Below are 25,370 nucleotides of genomic sequence, written 5' to 3'. Positions count from 1 at the left end.
TTGTTTCGACTGATTATATTTTAGTTTGTTTTCTTTTGACAAAAAATTAAGATACTACGCATGATGCGTAGTACTTGTTGTCAGCATATTATTAGTTTCTTATATACTAAATGCACTTGAGAGTTAAGAAGTAGCATCTGTGCTACTCGCTTCATGTGTGTGATGTCAGTGAAAAAATAAAGAATGTCTCAACTAAGTGAGTGGGTAGAAGTTTGGGAATTGTACTATTAAGTGTATGATGTCAGTGTACCCACCTGCTGGCTGCAATATATGCTACTAGTCACATGATCATCCTATTTCAACAAGCAATCCAAAAATGATGTCATGATTATTATACAGTACATGATTATACACAGTACTATGCCTCTTATACACTGTTGTTTCGACTGTTTATATTTTAGTTTGTTTTTTGTTGACAAAAAATTAAGATACTACGCATGATGCGTAGTACTTGTTGTCAGCATATTATTAGTTTCTTATATACATATATTAATTTATATTGTAATCTGCCGCAATATTTAAAATGTCACTTAATGACTAGAAGAGCCTCTATCTATAATAAATAAATAATAAAATAAATCTATACAGACTGTGGACTTCAAAAAATGAGAATAAGTGCATATGGCCTGGCCAAAGATCCAGCGATGCGGGCTAACGTCACGGAGTGATTCTTTTTTCAGGCAGGTATGTGCTACTCCTGGATGTCTTAAAGCAGTCACATCCTGCCACATTATGGATGCTGATCCTATCCCCACATCCTACTAAGCCTTGGATTCCACAGAGTCCCAAATCAAAAAATCTTGTCACACCTTTGTAAGAGACTCATGACTCCATCACCTCAAGAGCAGGACCAGTCAGGGTTTCACCTCACAGTATCATGGCGAAGACCTAGATGCGATGAACAAATTAATAAATGCACTTTAGAGTTAAGAAGTAGCATCTGTGCTACTCGATTCATGTGTGTGACGTCAGTGAAAAAATAAAAAATGTCTCAACTAAGTGAGTTTGTAGAAGTTTGGGAATTGTACTATTAAGTGTGTGATGTCAGTGTACCCACCTGCTAAGTGCGATATTTATGCTACTAGTCACATGATCATCCGATTTCAAGAAGCAATCCAAAAATGATTTCATGATTATTATACAGTACATGATTATACACAGTACTATGCCTCTTATACACTGTTGTTTCGACTGATTATATTTGAGTTTGTTTTTTTGACAAAAAATTAAGATACTACGCATGATGCGTAGTACTTGTTGTCAGCATATTTTTAGTTCCTTATATAGTAAATACACTTGAGAGTTGAGAAGTAGCATCTGTGCTACTCGCTTCATGTGTGTGACGTCAGTGAAAAAATAAAGAATGTCTCAACTAAGTGAGTGGGTAGAAGTTTGGGAATTGTACTATTAGGTGTATGATGTCAGTGTATCCACCTGCTGGCTGCAATATATGCTACTAGTCACATGATCATCCCATTTCAACAAGCAATCCAAAAATGATTTCATGATTGTTATACAGTACATGATTATACACAGTACTATGCCTCTTATACACTGTTGTTTCGACTGATTATATTTTAGTTTGTTTTTTGTTGACAAAAAATTAAGATACTACTCATGATGCGTAGTACTTGTTGTCAGATATTATTAGTTTCTTATATACTAAATGCACTTGAGAGTTAAGAAGTAGCATCTGTGCTACTCGCTTCATGTGTGTGATGTCAGTGAAAAAATAAAGAATGTCTCAACTAAGTGAGTGGGTAGAAGTTTGGGAATTGTACTATTAAGTGTATGATGTCAGTGTACCCACCTGCTGGCTGCAATATATGCTACTAGTCACATGATCATCCCATTTCAACAAGCAATCCAAAAATGATTTCATGATTGTTATACAGTACATGATTATACACAGTACTATGCCTCTTATACACTGTTGTTTCGACTGATTATATTTTAGTTTGTTTTTTTTTTTGACAAAAAATTAAGATACTACGCATGATGCGTAGTACTTGTTGTCAGCATATTATTAGTTTCTTATATACTAAATGCACTTGAGAGTTAAGAAGTAGCATCTGTGCTACTCGCGTAATGTGTGTGACGTCAGTGAAAAAATAAAAAATGTCTCAACTAAGTGAGTGGGTAGAAGTTTGGGAATTGTACTATTAAGTGTGTGATGTCAGTGTACCCACCTGCTGGCTGCAATATATGCTACTAGTCACATGATCATCCCATTTCAACAAGCAATCCAAAAATGATTTCATGATTATTATACAGTACTTGATGATACACAGTACTATGCCTCTTATACACTATTGTTTCGACTGATTATATTTTAGTTTGGTTTTTTTTTGACAAAAAATTAAGATACTACGCATGATGCATAGTACTTGTTGTCAGCATATTATTAGTTTCTTATATACTAAATGCACTTGAGAGTTAAGAAGTAGCATCTGTGCTACTCGCTTCATGTGTGTGACGTTAGTGAAAAAATAAAAAATGTCTCAACTAAGTGAGTGGGTAGAAGTTTGGGAATTGTACTATTAAGTGTATGATGTCAGTGTACCCACCTGCTGGCAGCAATATATGCTACTAGTCACATGATCATCCCATTTCAACAAGCAATCCAAAAATGATTTCATGATTGTTATACAGTACATGATTATACACAGTACTATGCCTCTTATACACTGTTGTTTCGACTGATTATATTTTAGTTTGTTTTTTGTTGACAAAAAATTAAGATACTACTCATGATGCGTAGTACTTGTTGTCAGATATTATTAGTTTCTTATATACTAAATGCACTTGAGAGTTAAGAAGTAGCATCTGTGCTACTCGCTTCATGTGTGTGATGTCAGTGAAAAAATAAAGAATGTCTCAACTAAGTGAGTGGGTAGAAGTTTGGGAATTGTACTATTAAGTGTATGATGTCAGTGTACCCACCTGCTGGCTGCAATATATGCTACTAGTCACATGATCATCCCATTTCAACAAGCAATCCAAAAATGATTTCATGATTGTTATACAGTACATGATTATACACAGTACTATGCCTCTTATACACTGTTGTTTCGACTGATTATATTTTAGTTTGTTTTTTTTTTTGACAAAAAATTAAGATACTACGCATGATGCGTAGTACTTGTTGTCAGCATATTATTAGTTTCTTATATACTAAATGCACTTGAGAGTTAAGAAGTAGCATCTGTGCTACTCGCGTAATGTGTGTGACGTCAGTGAAAAAATAAAAAATGTCTCAACTAAGTGAGTGGGTAGAAGTTTGGGAATTGTACTATTAAGTGTGTGATGTCAGTGTACCCACCTGCTGGCTGCAATATATGCTACTAGTCACATGATCATCCCATTTCAACAAGCAATCCAAAAATGATTTCATGATTATTATACAGTACTTGATGATAAACAGTACTATGCCTCTTATACACTATTGTTTCGACTGATTATATTTTAGTTTGGTTTTTTTTTGACAAAAAATTAAGATACTACGCATGATGCATAGTACTTGTTGTCAGCATATTATTAGTTTCTTATATACTAAATGCACTTGAGAGTTAAGAAGTAGCATCTGTGCTACTCGCTTCATGTGTGTGACGTTAGTGAAAAAATAAAGAATGTCTCAACTAAGTGAGTGGGTAGAAGTTTGGGAATTGTACTATTAAGTGTATGATGTCAGTGTACCCACCTGCTGGCAGCAATATATGCTACTAGTCACATGATCATCCCATTTCAACAAGCAATCCAAAAATTATTTCATGATTATTATACAGTACATGATTATACACAGTACTATGCCTCTTATACACTGTTGTTTCGACTGATTATATTTTAGTTTGTTTTTTGTTGACAAAAAATTAAGATACTACGCATGATGCGTAGTACTTGTTGTCAGCATATTATTAGTTTCTTATATACTAAATGCACTTGAGAGTTAAGAAGTAGCATCTGTGCTACTCGCTTCATGTGTGTGACGTCAGTGAAAAAATAAAGAATGTCTCAACTAAGTGAGTGGGTAGAAGTTTGGGAATTGTACTATTAAGTGTATGATGTCAGTGTACCCACCTGCTGGCTGCAATATATGCTACTAGTCACATGATCATCCTATTTGAACAAGCAATCCAAAAATGATTTCATGATTATTATACAGTACATGATTATACACAGTACTATGGATCTTATACACTGTTGTTTCGACTGATTATATTTGAGTTTGTTTTTTTGACAAAAAATTAAGATACTACGCATGATGCGTAGTACTTGTTGTCAGCATATTTTAGTTCCTTATATAGTAAATGCGCTTGAGAGTTGAGAAGTAGCATCTGTGCTACTCGCTTCATGTGTGTGACGTCAGTGAAAAAATAAAGAATGTCTCAACTAAGTGAGTGGGTAGAAGTTTGGGAATTGTACTATTAAGTGTATGATGTCAGTGTACCCACCTGCTGGCTGCAATATATGCTACTAGTCACATGATCATCCCATTTCAACAAGCAATCCAAAAATGATTTCATGATTATTATACAGTACATGATTATACACAGTACTATGCCTCTTATACACTGTTGTTTCGACTGATTATATTTTAGTTTGTTTTTTTTTTGACAAAAAATTAAGATACTACGCTTGATGCGTAGTACTTGTTGTCAGCATATTATTAGTTTCTTATATACTAAATGCACTTGAGAGTTAAGAAGTAGCATCTGTGCTACTCGCGTCATGTGTGTGTGACGTCAGTGAAAAAATAAAGAATGTCTCAACTAAGTGAGTGGGTAGAAGTTTGGGAATTGTACTATTAAGTGTGTGATGTCAGTGTACCCACCTGCTAAGTGCAATATATATGCTACTAGTCACATGATCATCCGATTTCAAGAAGCAATCCAAAAATGATTTCATGATTATTATACAGTACATGATTATACACAGTACTATGCCTCTTATACACTGTTGTTTCGACTGATTATATTTTAGTTTGTTTTTTGTTGACAAAAAATTAAGATACTACGCATGATGCGTAGTACTTGTTGTCAGCATATTATTAGTTTCTTATATACTAAATGCACTTGAGAGTTAAGAAGTAGCATCTGTGCTACTCGCTTCATGTGTGTGACGTCAGTGAAAAAATAAAGAATGTCTCAACTAAGTGAGTGGGTAGAAGTTTGGGAATTGTACTATTAAGTGTATGATGTCAGTGTACCCACCTGCTGGCTGCAATATATGCTACTAGTCACATGATCATCCCATTTCAACAAGCAATCCAAAAATGATTTCATGATTGTTATACAGTACATGATTATACACAGTACTATGCCTCTTATACACTGTTGTTTCGACTGATTATATTTTAGTTTGTTTTTTTTTTGACAAAAAATTAAGATACTAAGCATGATGCGTAGTACTTGTTGTCAGCATATTATTAGTTTCTTATATACTAAATGCACTTGAGAGTTAAGAAGTAGAATATGTGCTACTCGCTTCATGTGTGTGACGTCAGTGAAAAAATAAAGAATGTCTCAACTAAGTGAGTGGGTAGAAGTTTGGGATATGTACTATTAAGTTTATGATGTCAGTGTACCCACCTGCTGGCTGCAATATATGCTACTAGTCACATGATCATCCCATTTCAACAAGCAATCCAAAAATGATTTCATGATTATTATACAGTACATGATTATACACAGTACTATGCCTCTTATACACTGTTGTTTCGACTGATTATATTTTAGTTTGTTTTTTTTTTTTGACAAAAAATTAAGATACTATGCATGATGCGTAGTACTTGTTGTCAGCATATTATTAGTTTCTTATATACTAAATGCACTTGAGAGTTAAGAAGTAGCATCTGTGCTACTCGCGTCATGTGTGTGTGACGTCAGTGAAAAAATAAAGAATGTCTCAACTAAGTGAGTGGGCAGAAGTTAGGGAATTGTACTATTAAGTGTGTGATGTCAGTGTACCCACCTGCTAAGTGCAATATATATGCTACTAGTCACATGATCATCCTATTTGAACAAGCAATCCAAAAATGATTTCATGATTATTATACAGTACATGATTATACACAGTACTATGCCTCTTATACACTGTTGTTTCGACTGATTATATTTGAGTTTGTTTTTTTGACAAAAAATTAAGATACTACGCATGATGCGTAGTACTTGTTGTCAGCATATTTTTAGTTCCTTATATAGTAAATGCACTTGAGAGTTGGGAAGTAGCATCTGTGCTACTCGCTTCATGTGTGTGACGTCAGTGAAAAAATAAAGAATGTCTCAACTAAGTGAGTGGGTAGAAGTTTGGGAATTGTACTATTAAGTGTATGATGTCAGTGTACCCACCTGCTGGCTGCAATATATGCTACTAGTCACATGATCATCCCATTCCAACAAGCAATCCAAAAATGATTTTATGATTATTATACAGTACATGATTATACACAGTACTATGCCTCTTATACACTGTTGTTTCGACTGATTATATTTTAGTTTGTTTTTTTTTTTACAAAAAATTAAGATACTAAGCATGATGCGTAGTACTTGTTGTCAGCATATTTTTAGTTCCTTATATAGTAAATGCACTTGAGAGTTAAGAAGTAGAATATGTGCTACTCGCTTCATGTGTGTGACGTCAGTGAAAAAATAAAGAATGTCTCAACTAAGTGAGTGGGTAGAAGTTTGGGAAATGTACTATTAAGTGTATGATGTCAGTGTACCCACCTGCTGGCTGCAATATATGCTACTAGTCACATGATCATCCCATTTCAACAAGCAATCCAAAAATGATTTCATGATTATTATACAGTACATGATTATACACAGTACTATGCCTCTTATACACTGTTGTTTCGACTGATTATATTTTAGTTTTTTTTTTTTTGAAAAAAAATTAAGATACTATGCATGATGCGTAGTACTTGTTGTCAGCATATTATTAGTTTCTTATATACTAAATGCACTTGAGAGTTAAGAAGTAGCATCTGTGCTACTCGCGTCATGTGTGTGTGACGTCAGTGAAAAAATAAAGAATGTCTCAACTAAGTGAGTGGGTAGAAGTTTGGGAATTGTACTATTAAGTGTGTGATGTCAGTGTACCCACCTGCTAAGTGCAATATATATGCTACTAGTCACATGATCATCCGATTTCAAGAAGCAATCCAAAAATGATTTCATGATTATTATACAGTACATGATTATACACAGTACTATGCCTCTTATACACTGTTGTTTCGACTGATTATATTTTAGTTTGTTTTTTGTTGACAAAAAATTAAGATACTACGCATGATGCGTAGTACTTATTGTCAGCATATTATTAGTTTCTTATATACTAAATGCACTTGAGAGTTAAGAAGTAGCATCTGTGCTACTCGCTTCATGTGTGTGACGTCAGTGAAAAAATAAAGAATGTCTCAACTAAGTGAGTGGGTAGAAGTTTGGGAATTGTACTATTAAGTGTATGATGTCAGTGTACCCACCTGCTGGCTGCAATATATGCTACTAGTCACATGATCATCCTATTTGAACAAGCAATCCAAAAATGATTTCATGATTATTATACAGTACATGATTATACACAGTAGTATGCCTCTTATACACTGTTGTTTCGACTGATTATATTTGAGTTTGTTTTTTTGACAAAAAATTAAGATACTACGAATGATGCGTAGTACTTGTTGTCAGCATATTTTTAGTTCCTTATATAGTAAATGCACTTGAGAGTTGGGAAGTAGCATCTGTGCTACTCGCTTCATGTGTGTGACGTCAGTGAAAAAATAAAGAATGTCTCAACTAAGTGAGTGGGTAGAAGTTTGGGAATTGTACTATTAAGTGTATGATGTCAGTGTACCCACCTGCTGGCTGCAATATATGCTACTAGTCACATGATCATCCCATTTCAACAAGCAATCCAAAAATGATTTCATGATTATTATACAGTACATGATTATACACAGTACTATGCCTCTTATACACTGTTGTTTCGACTGATTATATTTTAGTTTGTTTTTTTTTGACAAAAAATTAAGATACTACACATGATGTGTAGTACTTGTTGTCAGCATATTATTAGTTTCTTATATACTAAATGCACTTGAGAGTTAAGAAGTAGCATCTGTGCTACTCGCGTCATGTGTGTGTGACGTCAGTGAAAAAATAAAGAATGTCTCAACTAAGTGAGTGGGTAGAAGTTTGGGAATTGTACTATTAAGTGTGTGATGTCAGTGTACCCACCTGCTGGCTGCGATATATACTACTAGTCACATGATCATCCCATTTCAACAAGCAATCCAAAAATGATTTCATGATTATTATACAGTACATGATTGTACACAGTATTATGCCTCTTATACACTGTTGTTTCGACTGATTATATTTTAGTTTGTTTTTTTTTGACAAAAAATTAAGATACTACACATGATGTGTAGTACTTGTTGTCAGCATATTATTAGTTTCTTATATACTAAATGCACTTGAGAGTTAAGAAGTAGCATCTGTGCTACTCGCGTCATGTGTGTGTGACGTCAGTGAAAAAATAAAGAATGTCTCAACTAAGTGAGTGGGTAGAAGTTTGGGAATTGTACTATTAAGTGTGTGATGTCAGTGTACCCACCTGCTAAGTGCAATATATATGCTACTAGTCACATGATCATCCGATTTCAAGAAGCAATCCAAAAATGATTTCATGATTATTATACAGTACATGATTATACACAGTACTATGCCTCTTATACACTGTTGTTTCGACTGATTATATTTTAGTTTGTTTTTTGTTGACAAAAAATTAAGATACTACGCATGATGCGTAGTACTTGTTGTCAGCATATTATTAGTTTCTTATATACTAAATGCACTTGAGAGTTAAGAAGTAGCATCTGTGCTACTCGCTTCATGTGTGTGACGTCAGTGAAAAAATAAAGAATGTCTCAACTAAGTGAGTGGGTAGAAGTTTGGGAATTGTACTATTAAGTGTGTGATGTCAGTGTACCCACCTGCTGGCTGCAATATATGCTACTAGTCACATGATCATCCCATTTCAACAAGCAATCCAAAAATGATTTCATGATTATTATACAGTACATGATTGTACACAGTATTATGCCTCTTATACACTGTTGTTTCGACTGATTATATTTTAGTTTGTGTTTTTTTTTGACAAAAAATGAAGATGCTACACATGATGTGTAGTACTTGTTGTCAGCATATTATTAGTTTCTTATATACTAAATGCACTTGAGAGTTAAGAAGTAGCATCTGTGCTACTCGCGTCATGTGTGTGACGTCAGTGAAAAAATAAAGAATGTCTCAACTAAGTGAGTGGGTAGAAGTTTGGGAATTGTACTATTAAGTGTGTGATGTCAGTGTACCCACCTGCTGGCTGCAATATATGCTACTAGTCACATGATCATCCGATTTCAAGAAGCAATCCAAAAATGATTTCATGATTATTATACAGTACATGATTATACACAGTACTATGCCTCTTATACACTGTTGTTTCGACTGATTATATTTGAGTTTGTTTTTTTGACAAAAAATTAAGATACTACGCATGATGCGTAGTACTTGTTGTCAGCATATTTTTAGTTCCTTATATAGTAAATTCACTTGAGAGTTAAGAAGTAGCATCTGTGCTACTCGCTTCATGTGTGTGACGTCAGTGAAAAAATAAAGAATGTCTCAACTAAGTGAGTGGGTAGAAGTTTGGGAATTGTACTATTAAGTGTATGATGTCAGTGTACCCACCTGCTAGCTGCAATATATGCTACTAGTCACATGATCATCCCATTTCAACAAGCAATCCAAAAATGATTTCATGATTGTTATACAGTACATGATTATACACAGTACTATGCCTCTTATACACTGTTGTTTCGACTGATTATATTTTAGTTTGTTTTTTGTTGACAAAAAAATTAAGATACTACTCATGATGCGTAGTACTTGTTGTCAGATATTATTAGTTTCTTATATACTAAATGCACTTGAGAGTTAAGAAGTAGCATCTGTGCTACTCGCTTCATGTGTGTGACGTTAGTGAAAAAATAAAGAATGTCTCAACTAAGTGAGTGGGTAGAAGTTTGGGAATTGTACTATTAAGTGTGTGATGTCAGTGTACCCACCTGCTGGCTGCAATATATGCTACTAGTCACATGATCATCCTATTTCAACAAGCAATCCAAAAATGATTTCATGATTATTATACAGTACATGATTATACACAGTACTATGCCTCTTATACACTGTTGTTTCGACTGATTATATTTGAGTTTGTTTTTTTGACAAAAAATTAAGATACTACGCATGATGCGTAGTACTTGTTGTCAGCATATTATTACTTTCTTATATACTAAATGCACTTGAGAGTTAAGAAGTAGCATATGTGCTACTCGCTTCATGTGTGTGACGTTAGTGAAAAAATAAAGAATGTCTCAACTAAGTGAGTGGGTAGAAGTTTGGGAATTGTACTATTAAGTGTATGATGTCAGTGTACCCACCTGCTGGCTGCAATATATGCTACTAGTCACATGATCATCCCATTTCAACAAGCAATCCAAAAATGATTTCATGATTGTTATACAGTACATGATTATACACAGTACTATGCCTCTTATACACTGTTGTTTCGACTGATTATATTTGAGTTTGTTTTTTTGACAAAAAATTAAGATACTACGCATGATGCGTAGTACTTGTTGTCAGCATATTTTTAGTTCCTTATATAGTAAATTCACTTGAGAGTTAAGAAGTAGCATCTGTGCTACTCGCTTCATGTGTGTGACGTCAGTGAAAAAATAAAGAATGTCTCAACTAAGTGAGTGGGTAGAAGTTTGGGAATTGTACTATTAAGTGTATGATGTCAGTGTACCCACCTGCTAGCTGCAATATATGCTACTAGTCACATGATCATCCCATTTCAACAAGCAATCCAAAAATGATTTCATGATTGTTATACAGTACATGATTATACACAGTACTATGCCTCTTATACACTGTTGTTTCGACTGATTATATTTTAGTTTGTTTTTTGTTGACAAAAAAATTAAGATACTACTCATGATGCGTAGTACTTGTTGTCAGATATTATTAGTTTCTTATATACTAAATGCACTTGAGAGTTAAGAAGTAGCATCTGTGCTACTCGCTTCATGTGTGTGACGTTAGTGAAAAAATAAAGAATGTCTCAACTAAGTGAGTGGGTAGAAGTTTGGGAATTGTACTATTAAGTGTGTGATGTCAGTGTACCCACCTGCTGGCTGCAATATATGCTACTAGTCACATGATCATCCTATTTCAACAAGCAATCCAAAAATGATTTCATGATTATTATACAGTACATGATTATACACAGTACTATGCCTCTTATACACTGTTGTTTTGACTGATTATATTTTAGTTTGTTTTTTTTTGACAAAAAATTAAGATACTACGCATGATGCGTAGTACTTGTTGTCAGCATATTATTAGTTTCTTATTTACTAAATGCACTTGAGAGTTAAGAAGTAGCATCTGTGCTACTCGCGTCATGTGTGTGTGACGTCAGTGAAAAAATAAAGAATGTCTCAACTAAGTGAGTGGGTAGAAGTTTGGGAATTGTACTATTAAGTGTGTGATGTCAGTGTACCCACCTGCTAAGTGCAATATATATGCTACTAGTCACATGATCATCCGATTTCGAGAAGCAATCCAAAAATGATTTCATGATTATTATACAGTACATGATTATACACAGTACTATGCCTCTTATACACTGTTGTTTTGACTGATTATATTTTAGTTTGTTTTTTGTTGACAAAAAATTAAGATACTACACATGATGTGTAGTACTTGTTGTCAGCATATTATTAGTTTCTTATATACTAAATGCACTTGAGAGTTAAGAAGTAGCATCTGTGCTACTCGCTTCATGTGTGTGACGTCAGTGAAAAAATAAAGAATGTCTCAACTAAGTGAGTGGGTAGAAGTTTGGGAATTGTACTATTAAGTGTGTGATGTCAGTGTACCCACCTGCTGGCTGCAATATATGCTACTAGTCACATGATCATCCCATTTCAACAAGCAATCCAAAAATGATTTCATGATTATTATACAGTACATGATTGTACACAGTATTATGCCTCTTATACACTGTTGTTTCGACTGATTATATTTTAGTTTGTTTTTTTTGACAAAAAATTAAGATACTACACATGATGTGTAGTACTTGTTGTCAGCATATTATTAGTTTCTTATATACTAAATGCACTTGAGAGTTAAGAAGTAGCATCTGTGCTACTCGCTTCATGTGTGTGACGTCAGTGAAAAAATAAAGAATGTCTCAACTAAGTGAGTGGGTAGAAGTTTGGGAATTGTACTATTAAGTGTATGATGTCAGTGTACCCACCTGCTGGCTGCAATATATGCTACTAGTCACATGATCATCCTATTTGAACAAGCAATCCAAAAATGATTTCATGATTATTATACAGTACATGATTATACACAGTACTATGCCTCTTATACACTGTTGTGTCGACTGATTATATTTGAGTTTGTTTTTTTGACAAAAAATTAAGATACTACGCATGATGCGTAGTACTTGTTGTCAGCATATTTTTAGTTCCTTATATAGTAAATGCACTTGAGAGTTGAGAAGTAGCATCTGTGCTACTCGCTTCATGTGTGTGACGTCAGTGAAAAAATAAAGAATGTCTCAACTAAGTGAGTGGGTAGAAGTTTGGGAATTGTACTATTAAGTGTATGATGTCAGTGTACCCACCTGCTGGCTGCAATATATGCTACTAGTCACATGATCATCCTATTTGAACAAGCAATCCAAAAATGATTTCATGATTATTATACAGTACATGATTATACACAGTACTATGCCTCTTATACACTGTTGTGTCGACTGATTATATTTGAGTTTGTTTTTTTGACAAAAAATTAAGATACTACGCATGATGCGTAGTACTTGTTGTCAGCATATTTTTAGTTCCTTATATAGTAAATGCACTTGAGAGTTGAGAAGTAGCATCTGTGCTACTCGCTTCATGTGTGTGACGTCAGTGAAAAAATAAAGAATGTCTCAACTAAGTGAGTGGGTAGAAGTTTGGGAATTGTACTATTAAGTGTATGATGTCAGTGTACCCACCTGCTGGCTGCAATATATGCTACTAGTCACATGATCATCCCATTTCAACAAGCAATCCAAAAATGATTTCATGATTATTATACAGTACATGATTATACACAGTACTATGCCTCTTATACACTGTTGTTTCGACTGATTATATTTTAGTTTGTTTTTTTTTGACAAAAAATTAAGATACTACGCATGATGCGTAGTACTTGTTGTCAGCATATTATTAGTTTCTTATATACTAAATGCACTTGAGAGTTAAGAAGTAGCATCTGTGCTACTCGCGTCATGTGTGTGTGACGTCAGTGAAAAAATAAAGAATGTCTCAACTAAGTGAGTGGGTAGAAGTTTATGAATTGTACTATTAAGTGTATAAAGTCAGTGTACCCACCTGCTAAGTGCGATATTTATGCTACTAGTCACATGATCATCCTATTTCAACAAGCAATCCAAAAATGATTTCATGATTAGTATACAGTACATGATTATACACAGTACTATGCCTCTTATACACTGTTGTTTCGACTGATTATATTTGAGTTTGTTTTTTTGACAAAAAATTAAGATACTACGCATGATGCGTAGTACTTGTTGTCAGCATATTTTTAGTTCCTTATATAGTAAATGCACTTGATAGTTGAGAAGTAGCATCTGTGCTACTCGCTTCATGTGTGTGACGTCAGTGAAAAAATAAAGAATGTCTCAACTAAGTGAGTGGGTAGAAGTTTGGGAAATGTACTATTAAGTGTATGATGTCAGTGTACCCACCTGCTGGCTGCAATATATGCTACTAGTCACATGATCATCCCATTTCAACAAGCAATCCAAAAATGATTTCATGATTATTATACAGTACATGATTATACACAGTACTATGCCTCTTATACACTGTTGTTTCGACTGATTATATTTTAGTTTGTTTTTTTTTTGACAAAAAATTAAGATACTACGCATGATGCGTAGTACTTGTTGTCAGCATATTATTAGTTTCTTATATACTAAATGCACTTGACAGTTAAGAAGTAGCATCTGTGCTACTCGCGTCATGTGTGTGTGACGTCAGTGAAAAAATAAAGAATGTCTCAACTAAGTGAGTGGGTAGAAGTTTGGGAATTGTACTATTAAGTGTGTGATGTCAGTGTACCCACCTGCTAAGTGCAATATATATGCTACTAGTCACATGATCATCCGATTTTAAGAAGCAATCCAAAAATGATTTCATGATTATTATACAGTACATGATTATACACAGTACTATGCCTCTTATACACTGTTGTTTCGACTGATTATATTTGAGTTTGGTTTTTTTGACAAAAAATTAAGATACTACGCATGATGCGTGGTACTTGTTGTCAGCATATTTTTAGTTCCTTATATAGTAAATTCACTTGAGAGTTAAGAAGTAGCATCTGTGCTACTCGCTTCATGTGTGTGACGTCAGTGAAAAAATAAAGAATGTCTCAACTAAGTGAGTGGGTAGAAGTTTGGGAATTGTACTATTAAGTGTATGATGTCAGTGTACCCACCTGCTGGCTGCAATATATGCTACTAGTCACATGATCATCCTATTTCAACAAGCAATCCAAAAATGATTTCATGATTATTATACAGTACATGATTATACACAGTACTATGCCTCTTATACACTGTTGTTTTGACTGATTATATTTTAGTTTGTTTTTTTTTGACAAAAAATTAAGATACTACGCATGATGCGTAGTACTTGTTGTCAGCATATTATTAGTTTCTTATTTACTAAATGCACTTGAGAGTTAAGAAGTAGCATCTGTGCTACTCGCGTCATGTGTGTGTGACGTCAGTGAAAAAATAAAGAATGTCTCAACTAAGTGAGTGGGTAGAAGTTTGGGAATTGTACTATTAAGTGTGTGATGTCAGTGTACCCACCTGCTAAGTGCAATATATATGCTACTAGTCACATGATCATCCGATTTCGAGAAGCAATCCAAAAATGATTTCATGATTATTAACAGTACATGATTATACACAGTACTATGCCTCTTATACACTGTTGTTTCGACTGATTATATCTTAGTTTGTTTTTTGTTGACAAAAAATTAAGATACTACACATGATGTGTAGTACTTGTTGTCAGCATATTATTAGTTTCTTATATACCAAATGCACTTGAGAGTTAAGAAGTAGCATCTGTGCTACTCGCTTCATGTGTGTGACGTCAGTGAAAAAATAAAGAATGTCTCAACTAAGTGAGTGGGTAGAAGTTTGGGAATTGTACTATTAAGTGTATGATGTCAGTGTACCCACCTGCTGGCTGCAATATATGCTACTAGTCACATGATCATCCCATTTCAACAAGCAATCCAAAAATGATTTCATGATTATTATACAGTACATGATTATACACAGTACTATGCCTCTTATACACTGTTGTTTCGACTGATTATATTTGAGTTTGTTTTTTTGACAAAAAATTAAGATACTACGCATGATGCGTAGTACTTGTTGTCAGCATATTTTTAGTTCCTTATATAGTAAATGCACTTGAGAGTTGAGAAGTAGCATCTGTGCTACTCGCTTCATGTGTGTGACGTCAGTGAAAAAATAAAGAATGTCTCAACTAAGTGAGTGGGTAGAAGTTTGGGAATTGTACTATTAAGTGTATAAAGTCAGTGTACCCACCTGCTAAGTGCGATATTTATGCTACTAGTCACATGATCATCCTATTTCAACAAGCAATCCAAAAATGATTTCATGATTAGTATACAGTACATGATTATACACAGTACTATGCCTCTTATACACTGTTGTTTCGACTGATTATATTTGAGTTTGTTTTTTTGACAAAAAATTAAGATACTACGCATGATGCGTAGTACTTGTTGTCAGCATATTTTTAGTTCCTTATATAGTAAATGCACTTGAGAGTTGAGAAGTAGCATCTGTGCTACTCGCTTCATGTGTGTGACGTCAGTGAAAAAATAAAGAATGTCTCAACTAAGTGAGTGGGTAGAAGTTTAGGAATTGTACTATTAAGTGTATGATGTCAGTGTACCCACCTGCTGGCTGCAATATATGCTACTAGTCACATGATCATCCCATTTCAACAAGCAATCCAAAAATGATTTCATGATTGTTATACAGTACATGATTATACACAGTACTATGCCTCTTATACACTGTTGTTTCGACTGATTATATTTTAGTTTGTTTTTTGTTGACAAAAAATTAAGATACTACGCATGATGCGTAGTACTTGTTGTCAGCATATTATTAGTTTCTTATATACTAAATGCACTTGAGAGTTAAGAAGTAGCATCTGTGCTACTCGCTTCATGTGTGTGACGTCAGTGAAAAAATAAAGAATGTCTCAACTAAGTGAGTGGGTAGAAGTTTGGGAATTGTACTATTAAGTGTATGATGTCAGTGTACCCACCTGCTGGCTGCAATATATGCTACTAGTCACATGATCATCCTATTTGAACAAGAAATCCAAAAATGATTTCATGATTATTATACAGTACATGATTATACACAGTACTATGGATCTTATACACTGTTGTTTCGACTGATTATATTTGAGTTTGTTTTTTTGACAGAAAATTAAGATACTACGCATGATGCGTAGTACTTGTTGTCAGCATATTTTTAGTTCCTTATATAGTAAATGCGCTTGAGAGTTGAGAAGTAGCATCTGTGCTACTCGCTTCATGTGTGTGACGTCAGTGAAAAAATAAAGAATGTCTCAACTAAGTGAGTGGTTAGAAGTTTGGGAATTGTACTATTAAGTGTATGATGTCAGTGTACCCACCTGCTGGCTGCAATATATGCTACTAGTCACATGATCATCCCATTTCAACAAGCAATCCAAAAATGATTTCATGATTATTATACAGTACATGATTATACACAGTACTATGCCTCTTATACACTGTTGTTTTGACTGATTATATTTTAGTTTGTTTGTTTTTTGACAAAAAATTAAGATACTACGCATGATGCGTAGTACTTGTTGTCAGCATATTATTAGTTTCTTATATACTAAATGCACTTGAGAGTTAAGAAGTAGCATCTGTGCTACTCGCGTCATGTGTGTGTGACGTCAGTGAAAAAATAAAGAATGTCTCAACTAAGTGAGTGGGTAGAAGTTTGGGAATTGTACTATTAAGTGTGTGATGTCAGTGTACCCACCTGCTAAGTGCAATATATATGCTACTAGTCACATGATCATCCGATTTCAAGAAGCAATCCAAAAATGATTTCATGATTATTATACAGTACATGATTATACACAGTACTATGCCTCTTATACACTGTTGTTTCGACTGATTATATTTTAGTTTGTTTTTTGTTGACAAAAAATTAAGATACTACGCATGATGCGTAGTACTTGTTGTCAACATATTATTAGTTTCTTATATACTAAATGCACTTGAGAGTTAAGAAGTAGCATCTGTGCTACTCGCGTCATGTGTGTGACGTCAGTGAAAAAATAAAGAATGTCTCAACTAAGTGAGTGGGTAGAAGTTTGGGAATTGTACTATTAAGTGTGTGATGTCAGTGTACCCACCTGCTGGCTGCAATATATGCTACTAGTCACATGATCATCCGATTTCAAGAAGCAATCCAAAAATGATTTCATGATTATTATACAGTACATGATTATACACAGTACTATGCCTCTTATACACTGTTTCGACTGATTATATTTTAGTTTGTTTTTTGTTGACAAAAAATTTAGATACTACGCATGATGCGTAGTACTTGTTGTAAGCATATTATTAGTTTCTTATATACTAAATGCACTTGAGAGTTAAGAAGTAGCATATGTGCTACTCGCTTCATGTGTGTGACGTCAGTGAAAAAATAAAGAATGTCTCAACTAAGTGAGTGGGTAGAAGTTTGGGAATTGTACTATTAAGTGTATGATGTCAGTGTACCCACCTGCTGGCTGCAATATATGCTACTAGTCACATGATCATCCTATTTCAACAAGCAATCCAAAAATGATTTCATGATTATTATACAGTACATGATTATACACAGTACTATGCCTCTTATACACTGTTGTTTCGACTGTTTATATTTTAGTTTGTTTTTTGTTGACAAAAAATTAAGATACTACGCATGATGCGTAGTACTTGTTGTCAGCATATTATTAGTTTCTTATATACATATATTAATTTATATTGTAATCTGCCGCAATATTTAAAATGTCACTTAATGACTAGAAGAGCCTCTATCTATAATAAATAAATAATAAAATAAATCTATATAGACTGTGGACTTCAAAAAATGAGAATAAGTGCATATGGCCTGGCCAAAGATCCAGCGATGCGGGCTAACGTCACGGAGTGATTCTTTTTTCAGGCAGGTATGTGCTACTCCTGGATGTCATCAAGCAGTCACATCCTGCCACATTATGGATGCTGATCCTATCCCCACATCCTACTAAGCCTTGGATTCCACAGAGTCCCAAATCAAAAAATCTTGTCACACCTTTGTAAGAGACTCATGACTCCATCACCTCAAGAGCTGGACCAGTCAGGGTTTCACCTCACAGTATCATGGCGAAGACCTAGATGCGATGAACAAATTAATAAATGCACTTTAGAGTTAAGAAGTAGCATCTGTGCTACTCGCTTCATGTGTGTGACGTCAGTGAAAAAATAAAAAATGTCTCAACTAAGTGAGTGGGTAGAAGTATGGGAATTGTACTATTAAGTGTGTGATGTCAGTATACCCACCTGCTGGCTGCAATATATGCTACTTGTCACATGATCATCCCATTTCAACAAGCAATCCAAAAATGATTTCATGATTATTATACAGTACATGATTATACACAGTACTATGCCTCTTATACACTGTTGTTTCGACTGATTATATTTTAGTTTGTTTTTTTTTGACAAAAAATTAAGATATTACGCATGATGCATAGTACTTGTTGTCAGCATATTATTAGTTTCTTATATACTAAATGCACTTGAGAGTTAAGAAGTAGCATCTGTGCTACTCGCGTCATGTGTGTGACGTCAGTGAAAAAATAAAGAATGTCTCAACTAAGTGAGTGGGTAGAAGTTTGGGAATTGTACTATTAAGTGTGTGATGTCAGTGTACCCACCTGCTGGCTGCAATATATGCTACTAGTCACATGATCATCCCATTTCAAGAAGCAATCCAAAAATGATTTCATGATTATTATACAGTACATGATTATACACAGTACTATGCCTCTTATACACTGTTGTTTCGACTGATTATATTTTAGTTTGTTTTTTGTTGACAAAAAATTAAGATACTACGCATGATGTGTAGTACTTGTTGTCAGCATATTATTAGTTTCTTATATACTAAATGCACTTGAGAGTTAAGAAGTAGAATATGTGCTACTCGCTTCATGTGTGTGACGTCAGTGAAAAAATAAAGAATGTCTCAACTAAGTGAGTGGGTAGAAGTTTGGGAATTGTACTATTAAGTGTATGATGTCAGTGTAACCACCTGCTGGCTGCAATATATGCTACTAGTCACATGATCATCCTATTTCAACAAGCAATCCAAAAATGATTTCATGATTATTATACAGTACATGATTATACACAGTACTATGCCTCTTATACACTGTTGTTTCGACTGATTATATTTTAGTTTGTTTTTTGTTGACAAAAAATTAAGATACTACTCATGATGCGTAGTACTTGTTGTCAGATATTATTAGTTTCTTATATACTAAATGCACTTGAGAGTTAAGAAGTAGCATCTGTGCTACTCGCTTCATGTGTGTGACGTCAGTGAAAAAATAAAGAATGTCTCAACTAAGTGAGTGGGTAGAAGTTTGGGAATTGTACTATTAAGTGTGTGATGTCAGTGTACCCACCTGCTGGCTGCAATATATGCTACTAGTCACATGATCATCCCATTTCAACAAGCAATCCAAAAATGATTTCATGATTATTATACAGTACATGATTATACACAGTACTATGCCTCTTATACACTGTTTCGACTGATTATATTTTAGTTTGTTTTGACAAAAAATTAAGATACTACGCATGATGCGTAGTACTTGTTGTCAGCATATTATTAGTTTCTTATATACTAAATGCACTTGAGAGTTAAGAAGTAGCATCTGTGCTACTCGCTTCATGTGTGTGACGTCAGTGAAAAAATAAAGAATGTCTCAACTAAGTGAGTGGGTAGAAGTTTGGGAATTGTACTATTAAGTGTATAAAGTCAGTGTACCCACCTGCTGGCTGCAATATATGCTACTAGTCACATGATCATCCTATTTCAACAAGCAATCCAAAAATGATTTCATGATTAGTATACAGTACATATTTATACACAGTACTATGCCTCTTATACACTGTTGTTTCGACTGATTATATTTTAGTTTGTTTTTTTTTTGACAAAAAATTAAGATACTACGCATGATGCGTAGTACTTGTTGTCAGCATATTATTAGTTTCTTATATACTAAATGCACTTGAGAGTTAAGAAGTAGCATCTGTGCTACTCGCGTCATGTGTGTGACGTCAGTGAAAAAATAAAGAATGTCTCAACTAAGTGAGTGGGTAGAAGTTTGGGAATTGTACTATTAAGTGTGTGATGTCAGTGTACCCACCTGCTAAGTGCAATATATATGCTACTAGTCACATGATCATCCGATTTCAAGAAGCAATCCAAAAATGATTTCATGATTATTATACAGTACATGATTATACACAGTACTATGCCTCTTATACACTGTTGTTTCGACTGATTATATTTTAGTTTGTTTGTTTTTTGAAAAAAAATTAAGATACTACGCATGATGAGTAGTACTTGTTGTCAGCATATTATTAGTTTATTATATACTAAATGCACTTGAGAGTTAAGAAGTAGCATCTGTGCTACTCGCGTCATGTGTGTGTGACGTCAGTGAAAAAATAAAGAATGTCTCAACTAAGTGAGTGGGTAGAAGTTTGGTAATTGTACTATTAAGTGTGTGATGTCAGTGTACCCACCTGCTAAGTGCAATATATATGCTACTAGTCACATGATCATCCGATTTCAAGAAGCAATCCAAAAATGATTTCATGATTATTATACAGTACATGATTATACACAGTACTATGCCTCTTATACACTGTTGTTTCGACTGATTATATTTTAGTTTGTTTTTTGTTGACAAAAAATAAAGATACTACGCATGATGCGTAGTACTTGTTGTCAACATATTATTAGTTTCTTATATACTAAATGCACTTGAGAGTTAAGAAGTAGCATCTGTGCTACTCGCGTCATGTGTGTGACGTCAGTGAAAAAATAAAGAATGTCTCAACTAAGTGAGTGGGTAGAAGTTTGGGAATTGTACTATTAAGTGTGTGATGTCAGTGTACCCACCTGCTGGCTGCAATATATGCTACTAGTCACATGATCATCCGATTTCAAGAAGCAATCCAAAAATGATTTCATGATTATTATACAGTACATGATTATACACAGTACTATGCCTCTTATACACTGTTTCGACTGATTATATTTTAGTTTGTTTTTTGTTGACAAAAAATTTAGATACTACGCATGATGCGTTGTACTTGTTGTAAGCATATTATTAGTTTCTTATATACTAAATGCACTTGAGAGTTAAGAAGTAGCATATGTGCTACTCGCTTCATGTGTGTGACGTCAGTGAAAAAATAAAGAATGTCTCAACTAAGTGAGTGGGTAGAAGTTTGGGAATTGTACTATTAAGTGTATGATGTCAGTGTACCCACCTGCTGGCTGCAATATATGCTACTAGTCACATGATCATCCTATTTCAACAAGCAATCAAAAAATGATTTCATGATTATTATACAGTACATGATTATACACAGTACTATGCCTCTTATACACTGTTGTTTCGACTGTTTATATTTTAGTTTGTTTTTTGTTGACAAAAAATTAAGATACTACGCATGATGCGTAGTACTTGTTGTCAGCATATTATTAGTTTCTTATATACATATATTAATTTATATTGTAATCTGCCGCAATATTTAAAATGTCACTTAATGACTAGAAGAGCCTCTATCTATAATAAATAAATAATAAAATAAATCTATACAGACTGTGGACTTCAAAAAATGAGAATAAGTGCATATGGCCTGGCCAAAGATCCAGCGATGCGGGCTAACGTCACGGAGTGATTCTTTTTTCAGGCAGGTATGTGCTACTCCTGGATGTCATCAAGCAGTCACATCCTGCCACATTATGGATGCTGATCCTATCCCCACATCCTACTAAGCCTTGGATTCCACAGAGTCCCAAATCAAAAAATCTTGTCACACCTTTGTAAGAGACTCATGACTCCATCACTTCAAGAGCTGGACCAGTCAGGGTTTCACCTCACAGTATCATGGCGAAGACCTAGATGCGATGAACAAATTAATAAATGCACTTTAGAGTTAAGAAGTAGCATCTGTGCTACTCGCTTCATGTGTGTGACGTCAGTGAAAAAATAAAAAATGTCTCAACTAAGTGAGTGGGTAGAAGTATGGGAATTGTACTATTAAGTGTGTGATGTCAGTATACCCACCTGCTGGCTGCAATATATGCTACTTGTCACATGATCATCCCATTTCAACAAGCAATCCAAAAATGATTTCATGATTATTATACAATACATGATTATACACAGTACTATGCCTCTTATACACTGTTGTTTCGACTGATTATATTTTAGTTTGTTTTTTTTTTGACAAAAAATTAAGATACTACGCATGATGCGTAGTACTTGTTGTCAGCATATTATTAGTTTCTTATATACTAAATGCACTTGAGAGTTAAGAAGTAGCATCTGTGCTACTCGCGTCATGTGTGTGACGTCAGTGAAAAAATAAAAAATGTCTCAACTAAGTGAGTGGGTAGAAGTTTGGGAATTGTACTATTAAGTGTGTGATGTCAGTGTACCCACCTGCTGGCTGCAATATATGCTACTAGTCACATGATCATCCCATTTCAACAAGCAATCCAAAAATGATTTCATGATTATTATACAGTACTTGATTATACACAGTACTATGCCTCTTATACACTGTTGTTTCGACTGATTATATTTTAGTTTGTTTTTTTTTGACAAAAAATTAAGATATTACGCATGATGCATAGTACTTGTTGTCAGCATATTATTAGTTTCTTATATACTAAATGCACTTGAGAGTTAAGAAGTAGCATCTGTGCTACTCGCGTCATGTGTGTGACGTCAGTGAAAAAATAAAGAATGTCTCAACTAAGTGAGTGGGTAGAAGTTTGGGAATTGTACTATTAAGTGTGTGATGTCAGTGTACCCACCTGCTGGCTGCAATATATGCTACTAGTCACATGATCATCCCATTTCAAGAAGCAATCCAAAAATGATTTCATGATTATTATACAGTACATGATTATACACAGTACTATGCCTCTTATACACTGTTGTTTCGACTGATTATATTTTAGTTTGTTTTTTGTTGACAAAAAATTAAGATACTACGCATGATGTGTAGTACTTGTTGTCAGCATATTATTAGTTTCTTATATACTAAATGCACTTGAGAGTTAAGAAGTAGAATATGTGCTACTCGCTTCATGTGTGTGACGTCAGTGAAAAAATAAAGAATGTCTCAACTAAGTGAGTGGGTAGAAGTTTGGGAATTGTACTATTAAGTGTATGATGTCAGTGTACCCACCTGCTGGCTGCAATATATGCTACTAGTCACATGATCATCCTATTTCAACAAGCAATCCAAAAATGATTTCATGATTATTATACAGTACATGATTATACACAGTACTATGCCTCTTATACACTGTTGTTTCGACTGATTATATTTGAGTTTGTTTTTTTGACAAAAAATTAAGATACTACGCATGATGCGTAGTACTTGTTGTCAGCATATTTTTAGTTCCTTATATAGTAAATGCAATTGAGAGTTAAGAAGTAGCATCTGTGCTACTCGCTTCATGTGTGTGACGTCAGTGAAAAAATAAAGAATGTCTCAACTAAGTGAGTGGGTAGAAGTTTGGGAATTGTACTATTAAGTGTATGATGTCAGTGTACCCACCTGCTGGCTGCAATATATGCTACTAGTCACATGATCATCCCATTTCAACAAGCAATCCAAAAATGATTTCATGATTGTTATACAGTACATGATTATACCCAGTACTATGCCTCTTATACACTGTTGTTTCGACTGATTATATTTTAGTTTGTTTTTTGTTGACAAAAAATTAAGATACTACTCATGATGCGTAGTACTTGTTGTCAGATATTATTAGTTTCTTATATACTAAATGCACTTGAGAGTTAAGAAGTAGCATCTGTGCTACTCGCTTCATGTGTGTGACGTCAGTGAAAAAATAAAGAATGTCTCAACTAAGTGAGTGGGTAGAAGTTTGGGAATTGTACTATTAAGTGTGTGATGTCAGTGTACCCACCTGCTGGCTGCAATATATGCTACTAGTCACATGATCATCCCATTTCAACAAGCAATCCAAAAATGATTTCATGATTATTATACAGTACATGATTATACACAGTACTATGCCTCTTATACACTGTTGTTTCGACTGATTATATTTTAGTTTGTTTTGACAAAAAATTAAGATACTACGCATGATGCGTAGTACTTGTTGTCAGCATATTATTAGTTTCTTTTATACTAAATGCACTTGAGAGTTAAGAAGTAGCATCTGTGCTACTCGCTTCATGTGTGTGACGTCAGTGAAAAAATAAAGAATGTCTCAACTAAGTGAGTGGGTAGAAGTTTGGGAATTGTACTATTAAGTGTATAAAGTCAGTGTACCCACCTGCTGGCTGCAATATATGCTACTAGTCACATGATCATCCTATTTCAACAAGCAATCCAAAAATGATTTCATGATTAGTATACAGTACATATTTATACACAGTACTATGCCTCTTATACACTGTTGTTTCGACTGATTATATTTTAGTTTGTTTTTTTTTGACAAAAAATTAAGATACTACGCATGATGCGTAGTACTTGTTGTCAGCATATTATTAGTTTCTTATATACTAAATGCACTTGAGAGTTAAGAAGTAGCATCTGTGCTACTCGCGTCATGTGTGTGACGTCAGTGAAAAAATAAAGAATGTCTCAACTAAGTGAGTGGGTAGAAGTTTGGGAATTGTACTATTAAGTGTGTGATGTCAGTGTACCCACCTGCTAAGTGCAATATATATGCTACTAGTCACATGATCATACGATTTCAAGAAGCAATCCAAAAATGATTTCATG

Source organism: Crinia signifera, chromosome 9 (assembly GCF_055691185.1).
Source record: "Crinia signifera chromosome 9, ASM5569118v1, whole genome shotgun sequence".
In the NCBI taxonomy this organism is placed as follows: Eukaryota; Metazoa; Chordata; class Amphibia; order Anura; family Myobatrachidae; genus Crinia; species Crinia signifera.
Note: the sequence above shows the minus strand (reverse complement) of the source record.